We start from the raw sequence: 12,005 nt of genomic DNA on the forward strand, positions 1-12,005 counted from the left end.
GACAGCACTACAAAATCGCAAACTCACTATTTAGAGGATTACATTATGTAGAGTGATTAGTGAGTGATTTTTTATGAATAATTGATATATATTGTATCTAAAATAGTACTTGCTTTTACATAAGTTTATATACATATATATACAATTTAATTCATTATCTTTTAAAATTGCCTTCTACTTGCTTTTTCCTTTATTCAAACATCACCTATGGAACATTTGATCCTTTTAGCCAGATTAAACTTCATATAACTTCCACTCTTCATTCATTTAAGTATATGCTGTCATGTTTCTAAAATTCTATGCCTTCCAAGCTTTAATGGATTCATGATTCTATTCTCTCTATTCATCTTTGTGCTTAAACTCATATAATCAAAGCTCTGACCTTAAAGATAAATATCATGATTTGCTGGTTCTTAGCTTCACGGACAATTTCAATAAACGGCTTGTTGAAAAATGCCGTTGATGTCTGAGGACATTTCTTTTTCTTTTGGATCAGAACTACAGCAGTGTTTAAAAACAGTTTCCCACATCACACAACATTCATCATTTCTCTCAGCCTCTCAAGAGCAGCGAGGTGCAGAGGGCTGTAATTTCCACAAACCCACCACATGCAGTTCACTATATCTTTTATAGAAATGTGTTCAGAATGATGAGAAATACATCAGACTCTCCTGACGTCAAAAAGGCTCAGCTCATTTTTCTCTATTGACACAACCATTAAAATCCCAGTGGCACAGGCACATACAGGTTTCATTCTTCACTCTCCGTACTGGGAGCCACACGTGTCATTTATGGTGAGATGAAGGAACGTTTAAGACAGAATGAAACCACTTTGAGCCTTGGTATCTTTATTATTGGAGCCACTCTGGCCCTGAGCAGGCATCAGCCTCTGTCACACCCATCATTCAAATACTGTTATTTCCCTCCGCACACAGAAGACCTCTACGTGCACCCGGGCTCTTCATCGGTCACCTTTTCCTCCTCGTCTTTCTCTGTTCACAGAATCCAAAATGTTTTGCCTGTATTTCTTTTTTCTTTTTCAGCTCCTACGGCATTGGCTGTGATATCTTTTGTAGTGAAAGTTTGCATTTTTATGACAACTCTCCCCAGCGTTTGTTCCAGCACGAGTTCACTCACAGATTATTTATTGTGTTTTCCATTGATCCTAATAAGGGGCTTTCATGGCGAACATCAAAAGGCCAGCTGGCGGAGCTGCAACTGGGGTACGGCTCCTCGAAGTAAATACAAGCAAGCCTCCGATCGGACTTAGCATCGTCAGCAGTATCACACGCACACACACACACACACACACACACACACACACACACACACACACACACACACACACACACACACACATACACACAAACACACACGGGAACACTGCAGTTTAAAAGGACGCCAGTGAGTCTCAAAAATAAGAATTTCATATATCAATGAATAAGTTTCTACTGCAGTTTCAGTTTCAACTGCCACTGCACATTTGAAGCACTGTGCAGAGGCGGTTGGCATTAACCTGGGGCTCAGAGCTAACATTTTAGATAATGTAAGTAAACAAGTGAACAGAATATTCCAAAAGGTCTAAAGAGGAAATGTTCGATATTTTCATCTTGAAATTGCCGGATTCATCAGAACAACAGCCTGTTCCGTTACCATTTAGAGATTGGCTGCTCAAGGTTAGTTTTAATGACATGATGGGATCATTCTGAATGTCGCGATGACACATGAATACCTCCGACAAGAAGGTTCTGTTTTTAATGCTGCTGGTCTCTCTGCAACCAGGATTACCTCTACTACGGAATAGATTTTATTAAAATTCAGTGGATAGATACGAGGACGTTTTCCGTGTGAATTTCTCAAAATATTTATTCAGAGATCTTAATGAAAATAATCCAGCATGTTCAAAGGACTAATATTCACGAGACTGTGAAGTATGTTCTCCAGTGTGGCTCAGGGGAAAGAGCGGTTGTCCTCTGACCAGACAGAAACACCAAAATGACCCTTCTCATAAGTGCTGCACAGTGACACACTGTATGAATGTGTGGGTGATTGGCTGAAATTAAAGCTGTACTGTAAAAGGCTTTGAGTGGTCATCAGGACAGAAAAGCTCTACTGAGTGACACTCTAATTAGAAGCTGCTACACAATAAGTGGACTATTCATTAATATCAGAGTTTTTTATTGAAACTGTCTGTGAAGATTAGAGAGGAAATCATAACAAAGCAAATCCATCGCAGTTTCAGTCCAGTAAATGAAGAGGAGCAGAAAGTACTGACCATGTCAACTGTAGAGCACTGTACAATTTAGCAAAAACCTAATTTAGCAAGTAACCTCTCACACAAGTACGTTAATATAAAACAAACAACCACAACGGAACTGAGTGACAACAGATATTGATAACGAAATGAGTTGAGTTCGCTCAAATGAGCTGTCACTAGTGAAAACCCAGTCAAACCAGTTGCAGCTTAACATTTGTATCTTGGTTATTTTAGTTAACGGTACAGATGCATGGAGCCTATGTGAAACATCTGAGCCACCATAGTTAAAGGTTGAGTGAATAGAATTTAGTGACGTCTAGTGGTGAAGTTGTATATTGCAGCTGAATGCCCCCAGTCTGCGCTACAGTAAAAAAAAATGGTGGCCTCCGTAAAGAGGACCTGCTCCCGATGTAAATAAAAATAGTTTTTGAATAGAAATTGTATAAATATAAATGGCCCATTCTAGTGTAAAGAAAACAACCAAATGTACAATTAAGATGATCACACACTGGAAAATTATAACTAGGAATATTTGTATCCAATTTCTTTTCTGCCAATAGATCCCTCTCCCCTAAAAAATACACACTGAACCTTTAAGCCTAAAATCATACATAAGAACAAGAGATAAGCAAATGTACTTTATTACTTCACCCCACTGATGTGACACAAAGCCTCATGACTCTATTAGATAGATCAAGTATGTTTAAAGGAGATAACAGTGAGGGTGGAATCACTGCTTGTGCTGTAGCTTTTGTTTGAGAAGAGCAGTGTGTTCACTCGTGTTCCCGCTGATCCCCCCCCACCACCACCACCACCACCCCCCATCCCCCCCGCAGCCTGAGCTCCTCTGAAGGAACTCACCCCGAGGAGATTCTTTCCTCTGGAAGCTTTTTTATTTTTCTAAAACCCCAAATCCTCTTTCTTCAAGTGAGCAACACTCAGATGTTTTAGATATGGCTATGGTCCTCCACCCACTCCCCCCCCCCTCCCCCCAAAAAACTCTCCCTCTTCCTCCTCCTCCCCCGTTTGGCTTCTCTTCCCTTCTTTCATTTCCAGCTCTACTTTCAGAAAAACAGTAGGCGTGAAAAATGTCTGTGAGACTTTTATTATTTCATTTTATTTGGTTGTTCAGAGCGGGCGGACTGCAGTGTGAGGCGTGGGCCGCAGTATCACACAGGCAGCAGGAACAAGGTGCGATCGTGGCCCTGCAGGCTCGTTCTTTTCAGTCCTGCTCTGTATGAGCACGGTTTGGCTGCTGCGTTCCAGCCCACTCGTCTTAGCTCGCAGCGGCTGAGGGTTCGGTGTAAGTTTGAAGCACAAAGACAGACGGAGGTACACCTCCCCTCTGTCGGGCTTTTACCTAACACACTTTGCATTGAACCACCATCCCACCTGAACACCCACACACACAGACACAGACACACAAACACACAACTCTGTCTAGATTAAGGTATACCAACACTGTCAGCAGTTCCTCTGTGAATTCCCAACTAGCTTTAATTTTCAGACTCATCCATAATTCACCAACAGAGGGCACCGAACAGAGCGGCATCCAGCTGGATTAAAGGCCAGAGTACTGTATTTTTTCCTTTTGGTTTAATTTGAATAGATTTCTTATTCATTGAAACGGCATATGAGACGTCCAATTTCAATATGTTGAAAAGGAGAAGGAAACAGACGGGAAGGGAGACGGTGGGGGGGGGGGGGATGGACTCGGACTATAAACACATCAGCTCCTTCCAAGTGTCATGAGGCTGCGGCAAATATTGTAATATATCTGTTTCCCTTTAACCATTTTGTTATAGGAATATCTACTTGCAAAATATTTCATCTCAGCGTGAATGAAAAAGGTTTACAGTTAAAAAAGTTCGGAGAATTGCAAGAGAGAGAGACTGTCAAGATCAGATTGTTTCAGACGCCAAGAGATCCTGACTTTTAACCATGAGAATAAACCACTGTCATACTTTGAGTAGAAATACTTCTTAGAAGCCATGTGATGGTTCGAGATAAAACCTGGACAGAGTGACAATTATATAATATAATAAATTTTATGCATATAGCAATTTTTAGGGTTTAAGAACAAAAAAAGAGTGAGTAATCCCAAAACTCATGAAACCCTCTTTAAAGAACAAGTTTAGAACACGAGTACATCCAACTGCACTGCACCTATACTTTCACAAAAGGATGAACAAGTGTGGTTTTGTCATAAACAGAATAAAACTAACAGTTTGAAGAGCAAGATATTCACAAGATAAATATAAGATAAAATGCGGCTACAAGAATAATATGCTACTTTGGGGTTTAACACACAGAGATTGAGATTGCGACTCATTCTTTCCAACTATCCAATTTACACTCAGAAAGAAAGTCAATGTTAAACGGTTCAGTTAAATGACACCGGGGTCTTCGGCGCATCAGCCTAAGATCACCATTTCTCCTCTTGCCCTCCCTCTCTCTCTCTCTCTCTCTCCCTCCCTTCTTTTGTTTCCAGTCACACAGTCGTGCTCCCATCAGTACCCCAGGGCTGACATGCCGGCCTGATGCTAACAAATGACGAGCGTCCCCACTGACAGCAAGTCCATCTGTCTGTGTCAGAGTAATTGAATTTCATAAATATAATCAGAGGGGTCTGTTATGAAGGGACCCGTGAATCTGGTCTCCTCTGCATCATGGCTGCGTAATATTCCACACACAGCACACACGGGCTGCAGCCACGTCGTCGAGAGAAAGAGAGAGAGAGAGAGAGAGAGAAAGAGAGAGAAAGAGAGAGAGAGGGGGCAAGCATGGCTCCTGCAGAACCCAGGTAGACGTTTGGCGCGGCTACCGACGGGTAATGAACACAGAAGCTGCTGCACCATTTGTCTTGAAATCTAATGGGAAGAGGAAGTTGCCAGTGGCGTGCTGGCTTGATTGATCGGGTAATGGGGGGACATTGATGCTCGACTCCGGCGTCACCGTGATTTGCTTCGGCTTTAAAAAGAATTGAGCTCAAAAAACCGCGGCAGACCATTTGACATCACTCAACTGGATAAATATGCTGCAGGCGATCTGCCGTTATTGATCAAAACTAAAAATGAAACAGAAATTACTAAAGCGACTGAAGGAAACTGAAAAAAGGCTCGGGGCCACGGATCATACTGATTGTCAGCCCAGGCAGGCACGCAGTATTCCCACTGACCGGCGTGTGCAGATTCAGCGTTAACTGCATGTTGTGCTGAAACAGATGCTTTACAAGAACCATATGCTGAATAGAAGGCATCTAATTAGCTGTTAAATGAGCCGAGCGTTGACCTGAGAAGCTCTCTCTGAGGGCCAGCTAATCCCTCTTGATGCAGTTTGAGGAATCATCGATCCAAAGGCCCATCGAGCTTCGCTCCACCAGCGCGCCTTCGACCACAGCACCCGGAGGTTCAATCCCCTCCAACTACAAACTTACTACAGCGACTTAAAAAAAGCAGAAGAAGAGAAAAATAAAAGCTCTGCAGCAAGTAGACGATCACAACAAAGAACAAACTGACGAGGCCTTCAGGGGTTCTCAAAGACAGCAAACTAATTAGTGGCAATAAAGACCTCACAAACTCTTTGATGACGGCACTCTCGACAGACATTATCTGGCTCCCGAGCTGAGGAGACGACTGCAGCAGAGATCAGGACTTTTTTGATGCCACTGGAAGTAACTTTTGTGAGGCACATGTGCAATTACTCCATCCATGAATCAAATTAAAAGAATAAAGAACTTGCACTGATCCGTCAGAAGTTTGCTTTGATGCATCTTAAGCCGTCAGTTACCACCTGCAGCGAAAAACAATCCCCCCCAAACCATTATTTACTATTCATATGTATTCTCAATGACATTGCAATGCAAATATCAAAGCGACAAATAACAGGACAGACCACATGTCTCCCTTTGGCGTGTGTTCAGATAGAGGATCGTCTGCCAAGCTGTTAAAACCTATCTGGAGGAGGACGGAGGCAGCGATTGGCTGATTCAATCGCTCTCTCATGTTCAAGTCCTGATAGATTTCATTTCTGACACAACTGATAGTTTGTTGCATCTGCTGTGCCGTGGGACTCGCGATGTGAGGAGAGCGCCAACATATGGCAGATTTAATTAATGTGAAACGTCTCGTCTCCTGCCTCCCTGCGGACCTCGTGCGTTGCTGGGAATCGGCAACATTTTTTCCAGACCAGTTCACTCCGTTGGGTTCACTTCACTGGATTAATCGGTGTGATCTGCGAACCACCTGAGCCGGGCTGTCATGTGGTAACAACCCAAAGCCGCCAGCCTGGGCTCAACTCTTCAGTTTTGAGGTTTAAACTCGTGTGATATAACTTGTAAACAGGTTGACAGAAAAACAAGTCGAAATTTGATTTGTCTTTTCCAAGTTTCAATCACTGACCTTCAGCCGAGATGCAGAGGCTTATTTCTCAGATCCTTCAAAGCAATGAGCGTCTTTCGAGGATCAGTCATTTTTTATTTTCCGTCTGTTCTGCTGAGGAGAGTGCTCCTTTAATGGATTTGAACACTAAACTGATGAAGGAGCATTTATTGGCTTATCGGGACAAATTACATTTTTCAGGAGGCTCTCAGAATCAGAGCTCCTGTCGGTAATGGGATAAACAAGATGGCCTCATCTCAAATGGGAGAGTGTGTAAACCAAGCGCTGCCAATAGAAAACACATAGTTTAAAAGAGATAGCAAGAAGCATCAGCATCGTGCACATGGGTTTGTGAAAATTTGATTAGGATGATAGAGCCCTGTGCCTGGTGGGATTACAGATCACTGGATGTTAACCCTTTTATTTACACTGTGCTCTGAACACAGTTCTACTAACTTTCATTTATAAATGAAAAGCTGAGATGTGTAGGATAAATAACAGTTAATGTCTCTGAGTCAGAACATTAAATATTTAAGTGTACGTTTGGGCTGAATTGTCTCTCCCTGGATAAATCAAAAAATGGCTTTAGAATGAAACACACACACACACACACACACACAAACACACACACACAAGCACATTATCTAAGTGAGCGACGACCACGGTCATCTCGAGCAGTTTGAACCGTGCAGCCTTCCAGATTCCCACTAATGAGCGGGAACTGGTGGCAAATACACGTGAATGTCTTGACGAAGAGACGTGAGCATCAGCCAAAGATGGTTTAAAACCTTGAGTGGCATTTTGAGCCACGTTCAACCCATAAATAAAGTTTTTGTTCTAAATTACAAACGTTTTAGTTTATTCAAATTACTTTCTTTTCTTGTTTGTTGTGTCCCCACTGACACAAATAAAGCGTCCTTGGGTCTCTTGAAAGGTGCTATATAAATTCAAGCTAATATCGTTTTTATTAGTATTAAAACTAGTATCAATGCCTTTCACTGAAGAGTAGCCATATTATTTAGTTGACAACTCAAAAAAATACATTTAAGTTTGCAGTATCTCTTTAAAGCAACCCTATGTGTGAATGAGCAACAGCGCCCTCTGCAGCCACAAATGGTCATAAAGTGGTTTTCTTTCCATGTCGTCTCACTCGCTGAACTGAGACACAACTCAGCTTCACCAAACCTAGTTGAGAATTCATCATATTTTAAAAGTTTCCTCACCGCATATTGGAGATAAATGCTTTAACGTCTTCGAGGTCTTTTTAACTGGTCGACAGTTCCTGATTCTGGCTATTTGAGCTGGGACCTACACACCAGTTACACACAGTAGATGGTTCCTGCTCAGGTCAGTGAACCATCCAACTAATGTTGAAGCTACTACTTGAAGGTCATATGTTGCATATTGCTCGGTGACGCCTTTGGTTTGAACTAAACTGTGTGAACAACACTGAATAAACCATAAAACAAAAAAAACCTTCCTATCACTTTGCTCCTCTTAGAGCCGCTCCAGTGCTTCATCTGTCTGTGTCAACTGGATCGCAACCTCAAAAAGAGCAGAGGCGGTGTAGTGAGCTTAAGAAGTTTAAACAAATACCATCACTCACCGTCTGACACCTTGACGACTGTGTTTAAAGGCACAATCTGATATGCAACATCTTCGAGTTTTTTAAATCAGATCGCCCCGAGGAAGTGTGAGAAAAACAGCATCGATCCGGGGGCCGACACGGCGCTCCGTCATTATCGACTGACCCCGCTGACAGGAAATGACCTGACGAGCTGCTCACTGTGGAAACACAAAGAACAAAAGTGGATAATCCAGCCATCAAAGAGGTTTGAGATCATTCACCGGGGAATTTTTTAAAGATTACACATATATAGCTATAGTAAATGATGTGCATTCACCTTATATATTCAGATTTACAGACAGTTCCATTCTGCATAACAGAAACATGAGTGAATGAGACAATATGTGTTTCTTTTATCTTTCTTTCATAATGAACCTAAATCTCTTTTTTCATTAAGGACATAGTGAATTCCCACATCAGATCCAGGATGTTCAGTCGGGCAGCCTCTGACCATTTCCATAGAGCAGTATGCAATAATGAAAAAGGGTTTGAGGAAAGATGGAAGGAACCTTAAAAAATAAATCTTTTGTCCGTTAGAGCCGAAAGATGAATTCCAACCGTCTCAACCATGCAGCAGATGAAAGACTTTCCATTATAGTGATAAACACCAAGAACCCACCAGAAATTGCCTGAACGGGAGGCTGGTGTGGAGTGGACGAAGTGGGACACAACCATGGTGTGAAATCTCATATAGAATATCCCCTTTCTCATGAATAGGTGTAGCTTGGTTATAAAGAAAGCATAAAAACTGTGGGAAATGAAGTGAGGCAGAAATAATGTGATTATAATAACGGCGGAAAAAACATCCAGAGGCAGAACAGCACAGACACACATGTATGTCCAAAGAGAAAATACCTTTTTACTTGATGCATCTTAAAATATGTCAGAATACTGCAGGCGTCTATTGAAAGCTGAATTGACTACAACACTGATGTTATCACCTTTTAACACAAAGAAGGAAATGTGAACAATTTCAATCCCATTCTGGGTCTATTGAACAACATTCGTTTCCATTTGGAGAAAGAAATGTGAAGAAAACAGTTATTATTTCTTCACAGTTCTTGGAAAGTGGGTCACCACAAAACCGAAGCCAAACTTTCGGATACGGCTGTCACCAATTTGTGCCAATGACGTACTTTGGACCAGAGTCAGTGCAGGAGATGGAGCCATCTTATCGAGGTCCGACCGATACATACTCTCAACCAATCCATCATTTAATCCTGTTTGAATAGCATCAAACATCTAATTGATACCATACTTAATGGGAAAATTAACAATTGAACACTAACCGGTCTAATAAGAACGTGTGAAACCATCTTCAGGACAGTTATATTCAGTTTTTTATTCATGACCTCTACTGCAGCAAGCCACCAGAGGGCTATCAAGGTGGTCTGGCTTCACTTTTCGGGAGCTCTCATGGCATCCATCTTTATTTACAGTCTTGTCTCCACCGACTCTTGAGAGATGTTAAGCTGCCTAATGTTGTGAGACAGATTCATTCATCTGTTTTCGGACATGACCTACGGATAAAGTTTATCTTTCACACATGTTCCCAGTAAAGGCGCATTCAACACTGCAACAAATCCTGTGTCACTGCTTTTTCACCAGGAGATATATGTTTTCTCATAGATGCGTCTCAGTCTCAGTGTGACAAACAGTCGCTGTCTGAGCAGCTGTTCTTCACAGTCGTAGAATAAATAATTATAAAACTCCAAATACTCAGTTTTCCATATCTGTATTGATCTGTTGCTATGCTACCACAGCGCACTGAGCCTTTTTATCTGGGATCTGAGATCTCATCACATTCGTGGTTTGCAGGGTCTGATGACATGGCTAATGGGATCCCAACAATCGGCTCACTCAAGAGCTGGACTCCTGTTTACTACCTGGAGGCATTAGTGATGTTCCTAACATTAGACGAGCAGAGGCTTTTTCAGGAAAAACACATAATGCAAGAGACAGTCTTTTTGTTTGTGTCTGAGGCCTTGCAGGGTTTGAATTTGAGGACAACAGGGATGAACTTTGGAAAAAGCGCCAAATGTTCCCTTTAATAAGTAAAAAGTACAGTCAGTGTGACCTTCAGGATACTTTGACCATACTAAATCCGAAGTAAGTATAAACAGCAACCACACTAATGTTTAAAATGTCTGATTTCGATCCATGCCAAAATAATAAGGGTTTTAAGGGTGTCACAGAAATCCAGTAAGTACATTTGGAGCCATCCTGCCAACTAACAGACAGATAAACACAGACGGGAACATAAGCATCTACCTGGAGGTAATAGTGAAATATATAATTTCAAATTGTACCATAACATTACGGTGCAGTGCACCTGAATTAAACTCCGCCCCTTGCTAAAAATTTGATTTATGATCCGATGTTCTTCAAATCAAACGATCAATTGCTGCAGTTCTCGTTGCAGCTTCTACATCCATCACAGTAATGACACCTTCTTTAACCTAGTGTGTGTGTGTTTGTGTGTGTGTGTGTTTGTGTGTGTGTGATACTGTGTATGTCCTAAATAATTTCTGCTACAATAGAAAGTTTGATTACAGACAGTTTACTGAGCACAGCTGACCTGAGTTCACATGTTTCTCTCTCATTACTCCTCTATGGTCGCAGCTGATTTTCCTCCCTCGCCTCCCAGCACACATACCATGTAATCAATATCCCCATGGTCCCTCATCAGTCCTTTAGAGCTGCAGACCTGAGGCACTGACCTGAGTTAATCCGGTACACAGATCCAACGTGAGCTCACTGATTGGTTCACAGGAACAGGAGGTAAATGACGTTGTGCTTTATGACTGGATTGTAGCAGGTCCAGAAGGTCAAAGGTCAGATTTGCAGTCATTTTCTATTCTAATTATATTATCTCATTTTACCTCAAGGAGACTGAGGGAGAAAATGTGTACTATCTGAAATCAGTGTTCAGAATTACTTCAAGAGGAGTTTTCACAAACCCATCCTTGCTGTGGATTTATGTATTTAACTCTATTTGGGGGTCCGGATCCTTCTCCTTTTTGATTTCCTCCCCAACTCTTTTAACATTGACCTCGTTCTGCACATTTCTAATTCCCATCATAATCAAACATAAATTAATTACCTGTGTTTTGCTTCCTAAAGAGAATACAAGTTCAGTCTCTCTACCCTTGGTGATTAAAGGGGCTCCCAGAGAGACTGACACCAGTACCTGCAAAAGAAACCAGGCGGCACTGTCGCCTCACAGCAAAAAAGTTCAGGGTCAGACCTGTGGATCTCGGCCCAGGTGGTTCACCGCCTCTCCCCCTCAGCCCCTCCACCACCCTCTATGGATAAGCAGTGCATTCAATGGATGAACTTCTTTATAAATCCCTGCACTGTGTTGTGTGTCTTAAATCAAATGTAATGTGTATAAATGATGTCAATCAGAAAACAATGCAGCACCAGCTGTCTGAAGGAATTAAACACCAAAAACAAACACAAGGAAGAGCGAGTGATGACAGAGATAAGGAGATGAATGATACTGGAGATAAGAAGCACTAATCAAACCCACACACGTGCAGGATTCATGTGTCGAAAGACTCAGCGAGCAAATAAATACCTGAGAGCTCAAACAAAACCGAGCGGCTGTGACTCTTAGCGGCTCTATCACCATTTACGACCTTGGCAAAGAGCTGCCATAAAGCAAATATGTGCTGTGTTACATACTTGAATGAGATTGGAGGACAATGACGTATGAATGACGTCCACAGAATCATTTGTG

This window comes from Platichthys flesus, chromosome 6 (genome assembly GCF_949316205.1).
Source record: "Platichthys flesus chromosome 6, fPlaFle2.1, whole genome shotgun sequence".
Taxonomy (NCBI): domain Eukaryota; kingdom Metazoa; phylum Chordata; class Actinopteri; order Pleuronectiformes; family Pleuronectidae; genus Platichthys; species Platichthys flesus.